Source organism: Chiroxiphia lanceolata, chromosome 2 (assembly GCF_009829145.1).
Source record: "Chiroxiphia lanceolata isolate bChiLan1 chromosome 2, bChiLan1.pri, whole genome shotgun sequence".
NCBI lineage: Eukaryota > Metazoa > Chordata > Aves > Passeriformes > Pipridae > Chiroxiphia > Chiroxiphia lanceolata.
Genome location: NC_045638.1, coordinates 9,939,130 through 9,961,722, shown reverse-complemented (window position 1 = coordinate 9,961,722; position 22,593 = coordinate 9,939,130).

The window sequence follows — 22,593 nt, the reverse complement described above, 5'->3', positions numbered from 1 at the left end:
CAATGGAAGTCAGTATCTTGAACATTTCCATATTTAAAATTCTTAGCACATACTGGAAAGAGACAATTTTCCTCCCTGGTGAATGAAAAATGGGACAGAAAATCAGAGACACTAAGCATTATAACTAGCAGAAGTAAGAGAAATATATTTTAACAACACCTAGGAAAACAGAATGCATTTTTTGTATATTTTGCGGATGCATTTTGTTCTAGTTTATCCAATCCTTTAAATAAATACATTGGTTTGGATCATTATCCTCTTGGGAGAATGCCATAAAAATGTACCACTAGTTGACTTACAGAAAGGAAAATATTACAAATTATAAATTGAGCACAGCTGGGCAATATCCTAGTGGGAGCAATTATTTCAGCATTATAAAATGCATGAGATTACAAACCCTGAAATGAAGAAAAGCGATGACCTTTCTTCACTAGAAAAGGTCTTATTCAGTTAAGTCTGCTGAGAGATGGGTGGTAACACAGATTGATATATCAAGTTGCAAGCACCATAATTATGTGAATGACACTTTAGACTTGAGGGAATCATGTACTGTTAAAGGTGTTTTGTCCTGTAGGAGATGGTAACAGAGATCGGGGCTTTGAATGAATACTTTGCTCAAGGCATCCAACATCACCTTTATAAGTACAATTTCCTCATCATGCAGCCTTTCACACACCTTTTTTATGCTTTCAATCATAGCCATCAGAGACTAGTAATGGTGCCAAAGGGGATATATCATATTAACTCAGAAGCTTATAATCTGATATCTCCCAATATGCATTTAAATGGTTTCCTTATCTTTAGCAACAAAGATTTATATGTGAATCTTTTTCTCCTTTATTTTTTAAATTACTAAGGAGGATAAAGTATCGTGTAGTAGTAAATCATCACAGACAGCAATGTTGACTATTTAGTTAAACTAGTGTATTACAAAACCACCATATCAAAAGCCAAGCATGACTGAATACTGCACTGTCATTTCCTTTCTGTAGTGTGTGCTTCCATTGATTAATAAAGTATCTCAGATTGCTTTCATAGATGTATTCCAGCAAAATTCAGCAGAGATGTGAGTACTTAGGCTATTTGTGTTGCTTCTCATTTTTTTCATAATCTCTACTGTGACATAGCTTGGATAAGAACTAATTCACTTCAGAGTCTATTACCCAAAAATGAATATGTGCCTATGGAAACACTCATGAAAATTCTAGTTTACTACTGGGAAGAAAAACATTAATATAGAAGACATATTACTCTATGGTTTGTAGATATGGAAAAATCTCAAATATCTTGAATCTTAAGCAAGAATTGGTACACAACATGCAGTCCTCGTAAGATCTGACAGATGATGAATTTGGGCCATGGGTAACAGTCCAATCCACCTGCTTTTTGTCATTGCCTGGAAGGCTAAATGCCAAAATACAGTATGTCAGAATATTCTTTGGATAGCTATCCATATCAAGTATCACCTGTTTTGATACGGGAAATTATTTCCAGGCTAGAAAGGCACTATAATCCAGACATAAATAAAAGACTTCCACATCTTCACAGATGCTTGAAAAGTTAGTCATGATGGGGATAGACACTTACTTGGGCAGTGTGTGTGTATTAATCTAGTGAAATGGGCAAGCAACCAAGTGAAAGAGTTACTCTACAGTCCTTTTTCACACTAAGTAATTTCGAAGCAAATGTTCCTGTATCTCAGGAAGAGGTACTAAACACCACCCTCTAGGTAGATACTGCCTGCAGTGTTCTTCAACCCCTGTGGTTGTCACAGCCCAGCAGTGAAATGAAAAGTGGAGTATGTAGTATGCATATAAGATATATATGTCCAGAACTCCTGTAAGATTTTAGTATTTTAAAATATAAAATCAGTGATACTGTATGCTACCTTTCTCAGAGTTGGGGTTTTTTTTTTTAATGCTGCTGCCACTAAAGTAGTAGATTTTTACTAAAGTTACTGAAGTAGTACATTTTTAGTAGAAATTTTTGGCAATTGGATACCTTTAATTCCCACTCCCATTTCAACCTTTCCTTATCCCAGTCTACTTATAACCAGTTCTGAGGCAGTAGACTGAAGCTGCCAGCATAAACTGCAAGAAGAGGAACTAGGAAGGAAAGGGATTTTCTACACTTCATTCTCAAACAACTAGTAAACAATAATATAATAAATAAAGGTAAAGGAATCCCCAGATTTTTTAACACAAGACAGGGCATTTGATGCTGAAAGGTGGGAAATCCATTTTATATATATCTAGAAACCTTCCGACAGCTAGTTTTCCTTGCAGGATAGACCGAGTTGTTATCCAGTGTCAGAAACTTCACATTCTGGGTCATGAAATTAAATATTCCAGCTCTCCAGTAAGATTCAAGCTTCTTCTTACTACTTTGCCTTTTGTCCCATGAAAACCTGTCATAAAAGTGTTTCATGGTTTAACATTACAATGAACTTTTCTTGCTGGTATTCTGGCTAGCAACAAGGCAAGGCTTTTGCTGTAGGAATTCCCACAACATACAACTCAAATCCCTGGTAACAACAATTTAAAGATATTTCTATTTCATTCATCCCTGATCCCTTTGGATCAGACTCACTTTTAACATTGCAATGAACTCATTTCCTTGCCCCTTCTCTGGCTTGGACTTATCCACAGATTTCAGTCCCTTAGGGGTGTACCTGCAAAAAATTAAGATTTATCTATGAGCCACATTTTCTTCAGGGGTATAACTACTGCATCATAGGCATATCCACAGCCACTTTGAGGTGTACCTTCTCCATCATGGACTTCTCTTTGGACCATAATCCCTTCAGAAGTACACTTGCTGCAGCACAGATATAACAGCAGCCACAGACACTCTGAGATGTGCCTGGACTCATTCAGGGACACAGGGGCTTGGAGGCATCTCACTCCTCCAGGGACTCAATGACAGGTCCCTTTGGCCTGAGTTTGCACTGGAGTTCCAGCCTGTCCAGTAGAGCTGCATGAAAACAGCAGTGATGCCCTGGCCAGCTGCCAGCCCAGGCCCATTGCCTTTTCTGTTATCAAAATGTCCCCAGGAATTTTGATGCGAGAGCAGAGTGAGGTGATCAGCACTACAGCAAGCAGCAAAAACTAAAAGCAGCCACTAACCAGCACTAGACTTGAACATACAGTAAAGCAATCAAGCCCCATATCAAGCACAGGAGCCTGTCATTGGATAGCTAAACAGCAATGACAGTTACAAATTTGATCTAGTGCATTTTGGTCAAATCTGCTGCTGGCTCAAACCCTTCAGGCCCCATGTTGGACACCAAAAAAGGACTGCAGTTTAACCCCAGCTGGCAAATCTGCTGCTGGCTCAAACCCTTCAGGCCCCATGTTGGACACCAAAAAGGACTGCAGTTTAACCCCAGCTGGCAAATCTGCTGCTGGCTCAAACCCTTCAGGCCCCATGTTGGACACCAAAAAGGACTGCAGTTTAACCCCAGCTGGCAACTAAGCCCCACACAGCCACTCACTCACTCTCCCTTTGGTACCATGGGGGAGAGAGTCAGAGAAGTAAAAGAGAGGAAACTCGTGGGTTCAAATAAAGACAGTTTAATAGGTAAAGCAAAAGCCACACGCACAAGCAAAGAAAAACAAGAATTCATTCACCACTTCCTATGAACAGGCAGGTGTTCAGCAATCCCCAGGACAGCTGCACTCCATCACGCATAAAGGTGACTTGGGAAGACAAATTCTGTCACTCCGAACTTTCCCCCTTTTCCTCTTCTTGCTCCTGGTTGTGTCCTCTTCCAACTTCTTGTGCAGCCCCAGGCCCACATGTGGGGTGGGATGAGGGGCAGAAAATGCTTGTGCAAGAACTGATCAACAGCAATTAAAACACCCCTGTATTATCAACACTGTTTTCAGCACAAATCCAAGACATAGCCCCATAATAGCGACTGTGAAGAAAATTAACTCTATCACTACCAAAACCAGCCAAAGAGGCAGCCTGAATTTCACCATGAAATGTGTCTTCCTGTCTCTTCCTTCTGTGACCTTTGGCCCATTCATATGGGTGTTTACATATCAAGTGAGGAGCAGAGAAGTAGGTACTTCTACCTACTAGTAGAGTAGGAAGAAGAGTAAACTGCTCTTACAAACCTTTGAGAAGGACTACCCCCTATCCTTTGGTTGCTTTTACTTTGTACTAGGCATACAGGCTGCCAAGGTTAATATGAGCTACTGACCATTGCCTCTTGCCCCTGGGAACTGAACTTATTCTGCCTCTGATGCCAAATACAGCACTTACAAGGCTGGAGTTGGGGAAGGAAAACTGGTGGAGGAGTGGAAACAGGTAGAGGAAAAGACACAGTGGCTTGTACTAGTCTTTCCACATGTCTCCTGTTCACAGCCATAATAACACCTGTTTTGTGAGAATACAAAAAATAAAGGAAGCTGGTTCATCTGTGCTGTGCTTTTTTATTTGTTCACTCCTTACTCTCCCTCCACCTCTCCCAGCAGGAATGATGAAAGGACAAGGCAGTTGGGACTATGCATTCTCCTCTGTCCTGTATTTTGGCATGGCAGAACCACTCCCTTGCTCTCAAAATAGGTTTCAGATTCTATGAGTGCCTTTGGAAAACACCAGCTCTATCCCTGAGGCCCAGAGCAAAATCTGCAATGACTTGCAACTTTGGCTTCTGCAAAATTTTGAAGACGCCTTCTGCTGTTCAGCCTACACTTTCTTACAATACTGGGCGAATATGGTAATATGTGGAAGGATGAAGGAGGCAAATTATTGAATAGAAAAGGGTGAAAAAAAGATTCAAAACAAGTTCAAACCAGTTCATGGAAGAGAAAACAATTTTTAACTTAAGTGTATTGAATCTCTTTGAGCTACTCAAAGAATTTTGTTTGACTCTACTGACAATCTATAATGCTTACTTTAGAAACATTGGATTATTTTCCATGTTTCCTAACAGTCTGATGCTTAAAATATGCATTATTTCACTTAAGTACACTGATCCAACTAATTTTAATAGCAACTTTTGTGAATGCCATGGTTCTTATTCATATTTACATCATACCAATGAACTGAAACAAATTACAACAATGACAGTGACTGCAGGTAAACTAGCTTGTGTGCTCCAGATGACTGGAGGTTTTGGAGGTGACTTGAATTTCTCTCTTAATACTGTGAAAAAAGAAACCTCTGTTGTCTGCCAAGAGATGTGACAGTGGTTGGTTGGCTGCCTGACCAAATGTATTACAATCTAGAGTCTTTATAGCATGTCATGTGTTTCCTGTTTTTTTTTCTTTCTTTCTCTCTGTTAAGTTTGTAAAGAAAGAAAAATTTTTTTTTTTAAATGGTTCCAAATATTATTTACCTATTCTTATAGTTCCTGTTTTTTACTCTAGAAGACAGTGTATACATACACATACTTTTCTGGGTAACTGCTTCTCTTAGCGATCTCTCCATTGCTGCTTAGTCCACTCTATTTCCAGTTCTGTGAACTGAAGGTGAATGTCTGGAAGAGATAACATATGTTTTTTCTTTTTCTTGGTGTGGAGACCAGCAGCAGGGCTGCTTCATAATAACACACAGAGAGTCCTCTAAATCATCTACTGTAATCCATCAAGTATTAAAAGCAGCAAATTTTCCACTCATCCAACATTATGCTGTTTCCAGAAGTTCTTTATACTGGAAGGCCGAGCCCAGATGGGATCTAATGGCAGAACAGGCTACTGTAGAGCAGGGAAGCACTGAATTCCCTGCTCTGTGCTGGGGAAAATTGATTATCCATAGTCTGTTCTTGCCAGGCACAGCTGACACAAGACAATGCTACAGGAAGATACGAGCTGAGGGAAGGGAATCCCTACCCTGAAGTTGTCTGCATCCTAATGAGCAGCTGTGGTGACTTGAAGTTAAGTTTTTCTGCTGGACAGGTAAGTATCAAAGGCAACATTATCTTAAAATAGTCTTCGTTATTTTCTGAGAGGCTTTTGCTTGCTTTCCACATAGTAATGTGTCTGCTTGGATGTGAACCTCACTGAGGAGACAGGGAATTCCCTTGGGTAATCATGGAGAGGGTATAATAGATGCAGTGGTAATATGTATACACTTCAGTGGGTTAAGTACTGCTGAATTACTATTTAAACATTAGCTGGGCTCTTTCTCTATTTCTCAATCCAGGCTACTGAATGGAGACCAGGAACCGAATAGAAGGAGCACTTTTGGGAAAAAAAAAACAAACAAAACAACAAAAAAAGAGAGAGAAAGAGAAATTAGGTTGATAATGATTGTGGAAATGAACCTGAATAGTAGGATTCTCAAGTAACACATATTGAAAATGCTGTCAATGGCAATGAAACTAAGAACAGAATGTCAGTAAGGAAACTAAGCACAAGAAAGAAAGAGCTATGGGAGACAGGCTGAAAGAGCATCTATAAAAAGTGTTTGAAACCCATTGGCTGGTAAACTTATTACATATTGGGAATGGGTGTATATCAAAATTACTAATGAAATTTCCAAGTTGGCTTTTTCTTTTTTTTAAATTCTGAGTTGAATCTCAATCACAAATATATTATTATGTTACTTAATTCACTTATGGTGAATCAACCATATTCCTTTCTCATCAACTCCACAGAAATCAGCAGGCATCTAAATCAAATAATAAAGAATAGGGATTAAAGGTCTTCACTTGCAGTGTTCACATGTCATTTTTTTCATTGTTGTTGTTTGTTTGGTTTTGTTTCTTCGTTTGTTTGTTTGGTTTGGTTTTTTGTTTGGTTTTGGTTTTTTTTTTTAATAAGTTATCCCAGGAAGTAGAACCTGTTCAGTTTTTCTTGTACTCATATTAATTGGACTACAATCCACACTGGAAAAACTTGATTGAAAATCTCATCCAATATATGCAATTTTCATTAGGTACAGCTTACCTAAATTCTGTCAAAGTTATGCAGAGGACCTGGAAGATTTATGCAGAAATATTCTGCACATCGGAATTTTTTTTAACTAAAAACTGCTGAGGGTATCTAGCCCAGGATAATGGACTATAAACTAGAAAAAAAAAAGACTGCTAGCCAAAGTCAAGCCAGTGCCAAAGGAGAGAGAAAGAAAGCATATGTAATTTCTTGAAGTCCTGAATTCGTCTTAATAAAGTTACTGTTATGTGAAACCACTCTAATGGAATCTGCCTATACATCCGTGTGGTTTACCTCATTTCCCCTCCAACTGCAAACTCTTTGGGAGTTGTTCTGTGGTTTTGTTTTATGTTTGTACAGGACTCAAAAACTTTGGAGATTATGAGTGGGGACTCCTTGAGGATACTGCAAAAATGAATGAAATTATTGGTGATGATGATTATGATGATGATAACGATAATAACTAAGGCTTAAACCTTAGAACACTTTGTGAAATAATCACAGTGCATTTAAAAAATGCAAAAGACTGATTTCTTTAGACATGACTTTTTAGAAGATCATCATCCCTAAAGGAGAACAGTAGAGAAGATCAGGTTAGATTATGTTATGTGAGCAACTCTCACTACTTGTCATTCTAGAACCTTCTAAGTGCAAAAGAACCACTAACCAAAGCAGAACTCAAACAACACAGTTGAAACATCTCTCACATAAACGTAGTACATGTAAATGTACACAAATTCTTTCTACAGCAGTGTCTGTGCCATTTCATACAATCAAGTATGTGAGCAGCTTTTAAGAAGTCTTGAGTGTGCTTACTACGTACAAACTAGCGACCATGTAGACAAGGGTCCCTTAATTAGCTAAACTTGGAATAGCTAAGCTTATTTAAAAAGTACAACTTGATTTCTATGACCTCAGTTTTAAATTGTATAGAAAGATTTAAACCCAGTAACTGCAAAATAGGTTATTTTATAAATAAAAGCACTGTGAAATCCAATCTCTGAGAGCGTTAAAATATTGAGAGACAGTGAAGCTATAATCAGGTGACACGATCTGAGGAATTAGGGTCTCCAGATTTTAGAGAGTAAATACAGACAGAATCATTCCTAGGTTGTTTTAGGGACTAAGACAAAATCAATTTTTCCAGGAAAAGCTATTGTTTATTTTCTCTGTGTCACTCTTCTGGTCTTTGTTAGCAGATAATCCTTTGGTCAGTAACATTGGTCCGTGCATCACAGAAGCACATTAACAGTAAATCTTACCTTCCAGCTCTTCAGTCTGGGCACCAGGAAAGGCTGAGATGTATCGTACATAAAGGCAGACACAAAAAATTAAAGAAGGAGAGATGGCTGATCCTTCTTATGACTAATGTTTTATAGCTCCTGTTTCATTTCTCTACTTGACCTGTGATCTCTCTTTTGAAGTTTCTATCTCTAGACCAAATAGAACCATTATTCAGAATTGTATGAAAGATGGTATCTTGACTTTAGTTACCTAAAAGCCCAATTACATCTCAGATCAGTTAAAATGGATTTTTTAATTCTATTTAACTTACTGAAGTCCTAAACCATTTTTTAAACCCATTTAACTCTCTCACCATATTCATATACACTGTGTATTTACATTGTGCAAATGACCCAGTGAAATCTTCTTATAAAGACTGACTTCTCTTGGTTTTCAAAAAATGTTTGCTATTGAAACTTTGATTTTATCCACCATGATGCCTGAATATCCTAATTAGTCATAAACTTGAAAACTGATCATGCAGTTTACTTTTTTTTTTTTCCTTGGTGAGGTTGTTTGTTTTCGTATCCTTTCTCTACTTTCTTCTGAGGGCCAGAAAGCCAGTCAGACTTCACAACATGCTGCTAAAATTGGCAGGAAAATAAGAAATTCCAGATCAAAGACTAACACGCTCAAGGGTAAATATAGTCCCAAACAGAGCAGAAGGCAGTAAGTTCCAGCATCTCTGTTGATATGATCACTGTAGTGGAACTACCTTTCCCAATTGTATAATTTCAAGACTTATGGTTGATTTTCAAATATATTTCAGAGTTTTAATCACTGCAGATATTCCTGGCATCTTCCAACATTATCATTAGGGCATGAATATTTTTCTTTCATGCTCTAATCTAGCATAACTCTGTATTAGACTGAGCTATGAGCTACACTTTTCACTTACTCCAGTATTTGTTGTAATCATACAGGCTTGAGCAGGGGCAGACTATCAAACATTAACTATTTCTTCTCTCCTCTTGTTTGTGAATAAACAATACTCAGAATTCCTTCTGACTTCTCCTCCTTGCAACCCCTTTTTTGCATCTTTCTTTTGAGTAGTTCCTTCAGTGAAAAGGTATAAAAGCAGTTCAATGAGCAACACATTTTTATGTACCTGGTTTCCCAAGGCATTCCCTGTTTAGAGTCTGCTTTGTAGCCCATACTGCTGGTTTTTTTCATTTGTCCATGACACTAATATGTGCTGCCTTCTCTACCTGGACACATATTCTCACAAAGCTTCTAGAACTTAATATATCTGAGTCTTCCATCACCAGATTTGGTAGGAACTGGCTGATGCATTCAGCTACTAAGACAAACCTAAGAGAGAGATTGTGTAAGTTTCTTTGCTTGGGAAATACATTAGAGAATACAATTGTATGTTGTCCTCAAGTGTAGACGGTTCTCACTTTTCGTGTAACAAAGGTAAAAATAGCCAGAATGTACACATATACAAAATAAATCATGCATACTGCCTTACCTTACATGGTAAACCTAGACTTTTGCAGTCCAATCCTGTTCCATAAGCTCTGGACCCTCCAGAGTCTACCACCAGTCAAAGGACCTCTGGGAATAAGCAGCTCAGCTAATGTGCCCACCTCAGGTTAACATCCAACTAGACTGTCTGGTTGCTAAAAAATTGATTATTCTTTGAAAGGACAGTGGGTAACATTAGATTTGAGCCATTATATTATTGTCAGAGTGACTTCCTGAAGGAAAGAGAGACCACAGTGCCTTTCCATTCCCTGATAGAGGCCTGCATAGTCCATCTCCAGAGTGGTAGGGTGGTGTAGGGATCTGGCTTTCTCAGTAGATTGTATTAGTCAACTGCTGTGGTCATTAAGCTGGATTTAACTCCCATGCTTATAAGGTTTCCCCCTGCTGTGCTCTGATTGCTTCAGCATTTTGGCATAACTCAGCATAACATGACCTGCCAGATGGCTTACTCACAAAGGGAATTCTTTTTCAGATAGCTTATGGAATTTTCCCAGTGAAAACCTCTTTTGGTTCTGGATATTTCTGGGCCCTTCCACTTCACTTCCTATGTATACAAAAAAACCCCACTGCTAAAATGCACATCTCTTCCTCATTCATACCCTCTCAAACAAACCAAAATGCAATCTTTTACAGCATTCAGGTTATAAAAGCAAATAGTACAGCGATCTCTTTTACAGTTGGTCAATATGAGTTTCTTTCAAAGAATTATCTACACGCTCAAATTTATTTTTTTTTTTAAATTGCAGGTATTGCACTGAATTGGAATTCCATTTAGAGTTACGTACATTAATGTGAAGTTATATATGTTAAAACTGATGGCTGAGAAAATTTGTTTACCTCTAATCTGTTTCTTCAGAGATAATTAAACCATTTTTTCTAGTAAACCTTAATAAATACTTTGGCTTCCACCAGAATGTATGCCTGCATTTCTTTAGAATTTACTTCCTAAAGACTCTTCTACAATTAGTCTCCGTTAAAAAGTCCCAGTGTCCTTTATGTTTGGAGATGTTCTTTGATGATTGAAAAGGGACATTTCTAGTTTCTTGAAAGCAGTCTTCTGAGCCACAGGGAATACTAACTTTGTACACTGACATGCATTTGGAAAGCACTTCTCTTACAGTTGCTGTGCAGTTTTAGTTTCAGTCTCAAAATAAGGATTTTGAGGGTTTTAATTTTTTTCATCTTTGTTGTTCAAGGCAGTTTCTGTGTTGCTGATATCAATCACTACTTTATTGTTTACTTTAGAAAGCCTTTTTATCTGAACATTATTTCTCTACTATTCCCAAGGTTTCCTATTCCTCAGGTTTCCATTCAAAATTACACTCCTTTTTTATTTTATGGAAACTAGATCAGGCTGGTCATAAACCTTGGAAAAAGCCCAAACTAGTTTGTTTACTGGCTTTTCTGACCCACTAGATGAAGAAAAAGAAGTTTCTTTTCCTGCTGGAAGACTGAGAATACTAGATTATATTTTTTGATAGTGAGAATAAGTCATATGAGTGTGGTACTCTGATGTTGTGACCACAATGAACAACATCACAACTAGTAAGATATTAAGAGGGAAGAGTGCCTCAAAAATGTCTAAAAGATAGACTTTGAGTTCACTTTTTTGATATGCCTGTAAATTTGCTGGAACCCAATAAATTATTTTAAAATATCTAATTCATCAATGGATATCTTCCATTATTCTCTTTGAAATTGCTCCTTTGCAATAGATCTCATTGATTCTTCATAAAATTCACATTTGATTTTGTCAGGCACTTATTCTTTTTGGGAGAGATGCTTCATTAAATGATTGGGGGATATAAGGGATTGAAAACATAATTAACACTTAAAGTTCTGCAGCTCAACAGCACTGTCTGAATTGTCTCAGTTTTAGGTAATAACAATAATTACTCTCTAACCACAAATCTAGCAACCAAAAATTGAAGTGGAAATTACTCTTTCAAGAAAAGAGGTAATAATAATATCTGCCAGTCATAAATGAGGCTTAATGTTACAAAAGTCACAGTGAGTTCTTATCTTTAACTGTTAAGATGCTACTATACGATTTCTTGTAACATTTAATACTATATGTTTCTTTTTCTTTTTGCACTACCAAATCATCATTCTACCTAATGAAACTCACCTTTCCAAAAAATAAACATTTTAAAAAGGAAAATACCAATCACCAACTAAAATTACACCCAGGGATTACAAATTACATGTTTGGATATTCCATTTGAAAATGGATGTTTCTTTGTCACCATTTTCCTTGGCTGAAAATGATTGAAACAGATTTTGTACCAAGACTTTTAAATATAGGTTGGGTTTACCTTCATGATGCACTGTCCATTGCCCCCCTGTTCCAACTGTTGGGAACTTGACTTCCACCCACTGGGCCTTGTTTCAAAAACACGGCTGGAGCACTCTCTGGAAGGCACAAGTAAATCGTATGAGGCTTTCAGGAGTCCATTGGGAACACAAACCTTTTGCTCAAGGAACCGTGAATGCTTTCAGAGAAGTAAAGGATAGTCTTTTCTCTTTATTCTCTTACAGTTACAGAACTACTTCTTGCCCTTGACAGGTCCGTTCATCACTGGAATAGCACAGAATCAGAGAAATGGTTTGGGTTTGGAAGGAACCTTGAAAATCATGAGCAGGTCAAACAGGCTCCCCAGGGAAGTGGTCACAACACTAAGCCTGTCTGAGTTCAAGAAGCTTTTGGACAACGCTGTCTGGCACATGGTGAGATTCTTGGGGTGTCCCGTGCAGGGCCAGGAGTTGAACTCGATGATCTCTGTGCGTCCCTTCCAAATCAGCATATTCTATTCTATTCTATTCTATTCTATTCTATTCTATTCTATCTATTCTATTCTATTCTATTCTATTCTATTCTATTCTATTAATTTCCAACCTTCTGCCATAAGCAGGGACATATTTCACTAGACCATGTTGCTTAAAGCCCCAGCCAAACTGTCCCTGAACCCTTCCAGGGGCATCCACCACTTCTTTGAGCAACCTGTTCCAGTGCCTGATCTCCACTACAGTACAGAATTTCTTCCTAATATCCAATTTAAACTACTCTCTTTCCATTTAAAGCCATTCCACCTTGTTCTATCACTACCTTCCCCTGTAAAAAGTCCCTCTCTGGCTCTCTCTTGTAGGCCCCCTTTAGGCACTAGAAGGTGCTCTAAGGTCTGCCCAGAGCCTTCTCTTCTCCAGGCTGAACAACCCCAACTCTCTCATCCTGTCTCCATAGGAGAGGTATTCCAGCCCTCTGATCATCTTCGTGACCCTTTTCTGGACCCACTTCAACAGGTCATCTAGGCTTTATTGCAATTTCAGGCTGTATATCAGATTTCAACAGGAAACAGGAAAAAAAAAATGATACAATTTTGATTTTAACAGTATAAGAAACCGTAATAGAAGGGAAAAAAAAAAAGACAGCAAAAACTGTCAATTCAGACTGTGTTTTTCTTGCTTTAAACTCTTCAATTTATAAGCTTTTTTTTTTTCAGAATAAATTAAAACAGCTGAGAGTAATAAATATACCTAGAAGAAACACAATTAGTAAATATTAGGAAGACAGAGTAATGGAAGCATTTATTATTCTTTGTACCCAAAGGCATATTGTGGAAACATGCTCACTTGCCCATACATACAACTGTTCTTAACATAGGCAGGTCATATAAGCAAATGCCCAAATATATATGTACACAGAAGTGATTTACAATACCAATATTTATTAAAAAATTATTTTTCTTGTCCAGTTTTAAAAATTCTATTTATCATCTATACAGCACTGTGCCTTTAAAACAAAGGAGAAGGATAAATAAGATTTGGGATAGGAGGATAGGGTATAGGGCTTGAATTAAAAAAGGGGAACACAGAAATAATTATCTCTGCCTAAGCCTGGCTAACACATTCACTTTTTCTGATCTAAAGAAGCACCACAGATTGAAATGTGATCCATCACATAAGCACACAAATAAATTATACATATGGCTGCTCTCTGTGTGGAATATCTATATTTACATGCACAAAAGAACAGTCATCTGCTAATAAGAGTCCTTGTCATTTGTCATTAATCTGCCCTAAAAGCTTGTACACTCCTATCATGAGGAGTGAAGCTTATCTTGTAAGTCTGGGGACTAATAATATATGAGCAAGTTCGGCTCAGTATCAGACATGAACCTGTTCTGCCTGAGCTCCAAGCAAGAAGAAGCGGGTAAGCTGGTTTTCTGCAGCCTCAACTTTCAAGTAATATGTTCTACTTCTCAAACTTTACAAGTTACAAATGCTAACCTTGACTCCGGGCTTGTTTGAAGAATATGCAAACTGACCTCCTGTCCTCCACTTGGGAAGTGCTGTCAGGTTGCCCAGTCTAGACATGATGCTAACACCTCTTCTTTGGATCTGTCTCCCTGAATCTGATTCAGCACGAGACTTCTTTTGAGTTTAGTATGCCAAAGAAAGTACATTAAATGACAGTATCAGATTCACCATATGTCTTTGATAAGTACCTAAGATTATGTTTGTTCTAATGGCAGCATGACAGCTCTCAGTGGGCATACTGGGCTAATTCATCAATTGTATCCTCCAGTTATGTCATAACTAACTAACAAGCTTATAGAAGAATGTCAGGTCATTAATAATCCAGTGTCTGACCTTGATTTTATACTATTACTCTAGTGCGCAAGACGTTCCAGATTATCTCATTTAGTTTTCTAGCCCTCCTCTCCACTGACATTGCTTTCTCATTTTGTATCACTAGAACGTTTTATTCATAAACAGTAATTTTTTGCCCCTATCCATTAAAAGATTAAGTAAGATCAGACCAATAGCTGCTGCTTAAAGAATTTGCATTAGTGACCATCTTCCAGACTAATAATTCTTTTTAGCACAACCTTCAGTGTTCCACTCTAGGTGTCATTAACACTGTATCAAATGCATTTTCCCCACATAATAGTCATAACCTATTCTTGTAACTAAAGAGAAGCATTTTCTCCATGACTTGGAAATGCTTATAAACACTGCTGTGTCTGGATAACACTGCCCCAAGTAAGTGTATTACATGCACAGTACTAGGAGGGGATCATGGTAGTGATGATGATGTTAATGTTGGATTTTACAGAAGCAACACCTGTAAAAAAACAAAATAAAATCTTCTATTCCAAGAGTGTGAAGAGTAGAAGCCATACCAAAAAGCACTCAAAAAATGACACTATTACAGTTTTATTTTTACAGTACCTCATAAAATTTTTACCTGCACAGTCACAAATTAGACAAGATAAAACCCCCCTTTTTCCCAATAAATAAACAAATCAGTATTCCTCTATATCTTTTTTCAGATATGACATATCTGACTCCTTGCAAAAATTCAGAAATCGTTATTACCGCTCTTATAGTAATCAATACCAAAGGGTGGAACTGAAAAAATGAGAGGCTTAGTTATAGCAGAAGCAAGGGCTAATAAAGTTTTGCCTCACAGATTTGTTATTATACTTCACTTTTGTATTTGAGGCTCTCTAACATGTGCTTTAGTGAAAACCTGGAGTTCAGTCTTTAAGGGAAGAGTAATATGTTAATCTATTCTGCCAGTAAGCCTCACTGAAATTTAAATTTTGTCTCTGTTGAAGAGTTAATCTATGAACATAATATTTCATTAGTTCAGGAGAGAAACATGCCGACAGATCCCCTTGAACACTGAACTATGTAGCATGTAAATGCAAATATTTTGCTCTGGTGAAATCCATCTTAGGACAGTTCTTAGTTGTCCTGTGTTTTCACAAATGTATGCTCATTTTTCTTAGTATTTAATCTTTTCTTTGACTCACTTAATTGACCTTTTCTATAAATTGATCATCTTTCACCGTACTGCAGCATTAATTTTATACCTCTTTCTGCCCACTGTATATCCAGAAAACAAAACACTGTAGAACTATCTGTAGCTTTTTAATTAAGACTGAAACAAGGATTTAGCCTCATTGTTATGTATGAAAAAGACAGCATATGCATTGCTGAGTGCAGAATAAATTTTCTGATCATTTTTATGTAAATCCGTTAATTAGTTTATGAGTAAAAATAATTAAAAACATTTCCTTTAAGAAACTTAACACCTACTGTACCCATGCTCTTCCTCACTGTCTCCTGGTTTTTCTCACAGCCAGGCCCCTAGTCATGGCATCCCTGTGCCAAATCCAGTCCTGGACTGTGGCTGCTGAGCCCTGGGACGCCCCATCCCTGGCATATTTCCTCCCTCTTCAAAAGAGGGTGCAGGTTTTGTTAGTAAATAGATGATTTTGATCACCATGTACTTCAGCTGGCCTAATCTCCTCTGTAGACAGGTGAGAGCTGCACAAAACCAGCTAATCAATACTTATTTGGTTGAGGAAAAAGCAAACAACCAAGGAAAAGGTTTGAAAAAGTGTCTCAAGGTATTTACTGCTACACAATATTGACAAAGACCCACTGGGAAGCTAAATCTGCCAATCAAACTAATTGGATTTAGCAGCAAATGATGGATTGAAGATGTATGAAAATAACCATCAGTGTGACTGAAAAATGAAATGCCAAATAAATTTACAGGAGCAGTCCTATCCAGTATATCAGCCTCCTGTCTACCTAACCTGTGGTAGAGAGCATAAATCATAAATTTTGGGCTCTCCTGCCAAGATAGAAACATTAATCACATATAGTCTGTGGGTCCTGATTTGAATAAATGTAACTTCTGACATATTTTTTGGTAAAAGCTGCAAAACTGTATATGCCAGAATTAGGTTTATAGCCAATATTTGTTCTTGTCATAAAAAGCATATCAGATAATATTATGTTAAAGTACTCTGTCAATCAAATAACCCATTTTTGTAATATTTCAGAAATTTTTTAGTTTCTGCTGCTCCTTTACCATGCTGCTGCATATTTTAATGTGTTCAGAGCAAAGGAATATCTTAGTATCATTATGAAGCTAATTTAATTAAAAAATTGTAGTCATCAATTTTAACATGGCAATCATTGCATATTTTTATGTTCCTTGTAGAGATTCATTAGAGCAGCCCTAATTATTACACATTCTTTTAATTTTCATTAGAAAACTGAAATGAGAGATGTAACTGTTTCTTTTGAAGGAAAACTGTAGTTTAACAATAGCTGAAGAGTTAGTCTAAAACAGCCCTTTTGGTTCATTCTCTTTGTATACAAGCCAGTAGGCCCTGACTCCTTAGTAAGAGTTTTGGGTCAGTATTGGTATCACAACTTATTTTTCCTGAATTTAGAACACAATGTTATTTTCAGCGCACCTTCAATCTTAAGACTGATTCAGCTTTTAATTCCTATTTTTTTCCATCAGCATTCTTTGATTTTTTTTTATAACACAAGTAAACTTTCAGTGTTTGACTTAACTAACCCAGTGCAAGTAAATAGTTCAAGCAAGAATAATGAATATATATTTATTAGCTCTGAAAGTCCCAATTTCCATTAAGTTAATACTTCTTTTACTTTTCAGGACCTTTTGTATTCCACTGCAAAAGAAGCTTCCCAAATGGCTGACAGAACACTGAGCTGCTCACTGAACTGTCATACCATAAAATGTTTCTGAATAAAAGTGTTTTTTCCTACCATAGCACTCCTAAAACTGACTTTCATAGTTCTGCTGGGAACTCATGTTCATTTTCAGCAAAGTAAATATATTTTTTTTTAATGGTTTAGTACTCACTGTCAACTCAAGGTTGCAGAACTTTTCTATTACATTTTTTAAAAAAATATTATCCTTGATAATATAGGCAGGTAGATATTGTTGTGTATATATTGCATCTAAATCATGTTTTCTCATAGAAAAACAATCAAGAATCTTCTGTACTGTCATACAGTCAAAGTTAGTACTACAAGGATGCTACATAGCAGATATATATATATTATATCAATTATATGTATAGGGGCATCCTATATATATTGTGCTATAAATAGCATACATGTATAGTATATGTGTAGTCTATATCTATACATATACTATATGCTGTATATATAGTATATACATTACATATATAGTGTATACATACCAGTGTGTTATTTCAGGCACTGGAACAGCTGCCCAGGGAAGTGGTGGAATCACCATCCCTGGAAATGTTCAAAAGGCAAAAGGACACTTGGGGATATGGCTTGGTGGTGAACACGGTGGTTCTGCATTAATGATTGGATTTGATGATCTTAGAGGCCTTTTCCAACCCGAATGATTCTATGATTTAGTACCTACACATGCTATTTAGCAATACACAATATATATACTGAATGTATTTAATATATACACTGAATGTATTTAATATATATACTGAATGTATTTATACACATTCTACTTGAATAACCATTTGTGTTTCCTTCTTTTCCTGATACTAGGAAGAGATGGAAGCAACCAAACTGAGTCAAACCAAACCAACGACAAACACATCAGCATTAAACCCATGCCCACTGTCAAGAGCTACCAAGTAACTCCAGTTTGGAATTTTGTGTGCAGATTTGGACTTACAAAGCAACAGCACTGTAAATGATGACACTGTGAAGGTGGCCACACACAGGTTATATAATGTCTACATAGTATTTGAATGTCAAGATTTGTACGTAATTTTTGACCATATCACCAAATTGACACTAAATTAAATGCTAGGAGGAATTTAAAACTGCTCCTGAATTTACTTCCTTAGGGGGCTGTATAAATGCTATGACTCTCTGATGGCACCAGAATGATCAGCTGTGATTGACTGTGTAAGACCTACAGTTCTCTTAATGGATATGAAAGTGGCAATGACAGCAATGAAAGCTTCAAGAAAATAATTCTAGTCCATAGGCTAGGCTGTCACCAGGATTACTGCCAGGTCAGCTGCTGCTCTGGAAGGTGTCAGGGTAGTCAAACATCAACAACAGCTAAAAAGGATCAGCTACTCTTGCACTTGTCTCTGCTATTCTACGTCTCCACATGCTCTGAAAGAATTTAAGAACATGTTCTACTCCTCTTGAAATGAGTTCATCTAAATTTTTCTTGTCATGCATCAGACATTTTTTCCTCTACTTGAATGGTCAGATTTGGGAACTGCAATGAGATCAGAGAGTAAACCACAGGCAAATGTGCTTTATATTTAGTGGGACAGATGGTCTCAATTACTATATCTTGTTTCTGGTGCCCTATATTTTCCACTTACCCTGTTAGACCTTTTGTATATTTCTAATGAGAAAATTGGGTAGATTTAAAATTTTATTTTGAGAATTTTTTTTCCCCTGAAAGCCTTGATTTAAAAATGAGTTTAAATTATTTTTGTAGGAAGAGAGGCAGTATGAAACAAAGACGCTTTCCCAGAAGAGAAGTGGAAAATATGTCTGTGAAACAATTCAGCATGTTACTGTGTCATGGTTTAACCCCAGCTGACAACTAAGCCCCACACAGCCACTCATTCACTCTCCCACAGTGGGATGGGGGAGAGAATTTGAAAAGTAAAAGGTGGGTTGAAATAAAGACAGTTTAATAGTTAAAAAAACCAACAACCCCCCCCACCAAAATACCAAACAAACAATGAAAAAACACCTAATGGAGGAGAGTCAGATCCTGGTAAGAAAATAGACTTTAACTAGACACTTTAAAGTTCTGTAGCAATCGAGAAGCTCTAATTGATTACAGAACAATAACTTCACTAATGGCTTCAGAAAAGGTACTTCCAAGCTTCATTTGTGAGTGTGCCTTTGTATTCTCTATAGTACTGTTTTTCCCAATGCATTTTGACAGAGTTTAGCCCACAAAGAATTACATTAGCAATGCATTTATTAGCATTAGATGGCATACCATTATTATAAGAGCTCAAAATAATAGTACCAGTGCCTGGATATGATGCTGCTCTACTCTGGCACAAAGTGAAGCCAGTTGTGATTTGCAAGTGCTTATGTGGTATCAGAGTTCTTCCAGTTCTAAATCATTTAATATTGTCTCATTTAAAAAAAACCAACAACACAACAAAGTATTTCCTATATTCATTTAAATATAGTTATTACTATAGAATTAAGATTTTCAAATAACAAGGAGAAATGTAAAATGTGATATGGTTATGGAGGTCTGTAATGAGAAAAGTTTATACAAAAGTCATTAGATACATGTTTAAAATAAATTCATAGATCAACTTAAAAAGAAATATATTTCTGACTTTGACCCCATTTTTGACCTCTTTTGTTTTATTTGCTGAAAACTAATGTAATTTCTTTCTTTTGAATACAATATATGTAAAATACCATAAAAGTTGCCGGTTTGGGTTTGGTTTGGTTTTGGGGTTTTTTTGGTGGTAAATTTCATGTCTTATCACTACTTTTTCTTTTTGTGCATTTGTTTTCAATCATGAACAATGATGCACCTGACTTCATCAAAGGGAAAAGAAAGTAAGATATTTCTACTTCTTAATTTTCCAACAGGAAAAGCATACTAATGGCATAAAAGGGATCTCTTTCTGAATAAGCAAGTGTTTCAGAAATCTGTAATTACAGAAACTCACACCAAATATTAATAAAAATATTTACAAGGTTCTATTGTTAATAATCTCATCTCTTTGGTTTGTTTTTGTTGTTGTTGTTTTTAAGTCTCTTTTGAAATCCCCTATCTTTTTTTCTTATTTATATCATTAGGGGTTGAATGCTGCTGTATTTCCCAGTGTGCCAGATGGTTGGAGAAATGAAGATACAATCACCTCTCATGAAATTTACATAAAAATGAATGTACTGAGATCAAATTAAAATCAAAGGGAAAAAAACCTCACAATGACCTTGATGAACATGGAAAAAGGAGAGAGCTGGTGAAAAAAAACCAGCAAGTGGTGTAAGAGGAACTGTAGAAAGTCTCCTACTGTTCTAAGTATGAAAATTCAAGAATTTCTCTATTTTTATTTGTGATGATGTGAAATTTTCTGTTGCTTGAGGAGGTATAAAGCAGAGCCTGAGATATAACTATACACTTATTCCTTAGATACAGCCCTATCTGTATGATAGGAAACAGATATTTTCTTTCTTTTGCTTCCATTTGTCATTAAGCTGCAGCACTGACCTTCCCCAAATTTATTGTAATACATGTTTCAGAGAACTTGCCTTCATTTTGAATTAATTGAATTAGAATAATTTGGAAGGATATAAGGCACCTAACCTGAGCTCTCCTCTGTTATTCAATATTTAATAGCTTCTGCTTTTCTGAAGTTTTCTTCATAGGATGAAGGTGAGAGCTCAGTGAATGAAACACAATACAGAAGCTCCCAGTTTCAAGTCACACAATCAGAAAAATCCACTAACTATAATTACTCGTAGTCGTTATTTCTAAGAATTTGAGGACTTTTCATAAAATGATCAAAATATTAACTAAAGGCTAATTCTGAACAAATATTTATTGTGACTGCTTTGTTACACAATTAAACATAGAAAACATGTCCAGTTGTGCACAACTCAAAGACAATTTTTGAGTTTAGAAAACATAATTTGAAGCCAAGTGATTTCCAATGTTTTGCATTTTCTCGATGATCAAACATCATACAGCTAGTCATATCTCAAGATTAGTTGTCTGAATAGAGAGGCCCAGGACTCCTTATGGATCTGATAAGTATTTGCTTCTGGCATCTAAAGTCTGAATTCAAAGCAGATTTCAGCTTACCCAATTTTTTTTTGCTGAAGAAAAATTCCTTCTGCCTTTCACCTCACTATTAGAGGAGCTTCTTAGTGGGCTGCTGAGATATATGCTAAAGGTAGTTTGCTAAAGGTTACATTGCTTCTGCTGTGTTGTATTTTGCACATGGATAAAATGAGAAGGCTGCAGTTTCCAGTCAATCAATGTTTGATGTAATAGAAACACTTTGAAAAGTTCAGCTTAACAGTTGTAAACTTTCACTTGAAAGATGGCATTTTTGTGCCACCTTGTTGAAAGTTCATAGCAACTGTTGAAGACAGTAAGAAAATTACTGGTATGCAATTTTATAGCCTCAGCTTCATTTGACAGCTCCATACATCTGAATTCAAATTCTTTTTAACGTTGGGGTTTTTTTTTGTTTGTTTGGGGGGTTTTTTGTTTGTTTGTTTGTTTGTTTTTCCCATCAGAGACAGCACACTCTCTGTGAATTCACTAGTTCTAGACCTGACACTTATTCATTATATCTCTCTACTTCAATTATGTATTTGGCAATTGCTCATACTCAGCCTTGGAAATGGGAGATATTGTGTGAGTGCAAATAAATGTAAGCTAGGAAATGAAGGTTATCTTTTATGGCTTTTAAAGTACATGTAATGGAATCTTTATCTTCCCACTGGACAGCCAACATCTCATTTGGAGCAAAAAACTCCCCAAAAATGCTACATTTCCCATTTGAAGCATCATTGAAGGGAAGCAGAGATGGGACATAACAGTTACCTCGTCAGTGGCTCATCAGCTCTAAATTGGGCTCTCTGAGAGGCCACTACATATATATCAGAAGAATGCCAACTGGCAAGAGTGGCAAAAGAGAACTATTTTTAATGCACTTTACCCTTTTCTGAGGCTGGTTTATGCCAACAAGCATGGTATGTTTTGATTTTGATTTTTTTTTTTCCAAATTTAAGGTTGTTAGCTAATAAAAATGATTATGTGAATGTAAAATAAATGTCCAATAAACATTTTTCATATGAAAAAACACATAATCTATAACATTTTGTGAGAATTTATAGGCATAATATACTAGAGGATTACTTTTTATTATTTCTATTAATATTTTCTTCAGTCCCATTAAATCTTCCTTATTTTTTCCTCAGAAAGTAAAAAGTAAGTACAATAAAATGACCATTAAGAACCATCAATGCTAACGACCATAATACATTCTAATCAGCATCTTCAGGAACACATCTGTCCAAGTTTGAGATGCTGAAGAAAGTTGGTTCTAGGGACTTTTCAGATAGAAAGACAAAATAAACCTGAATT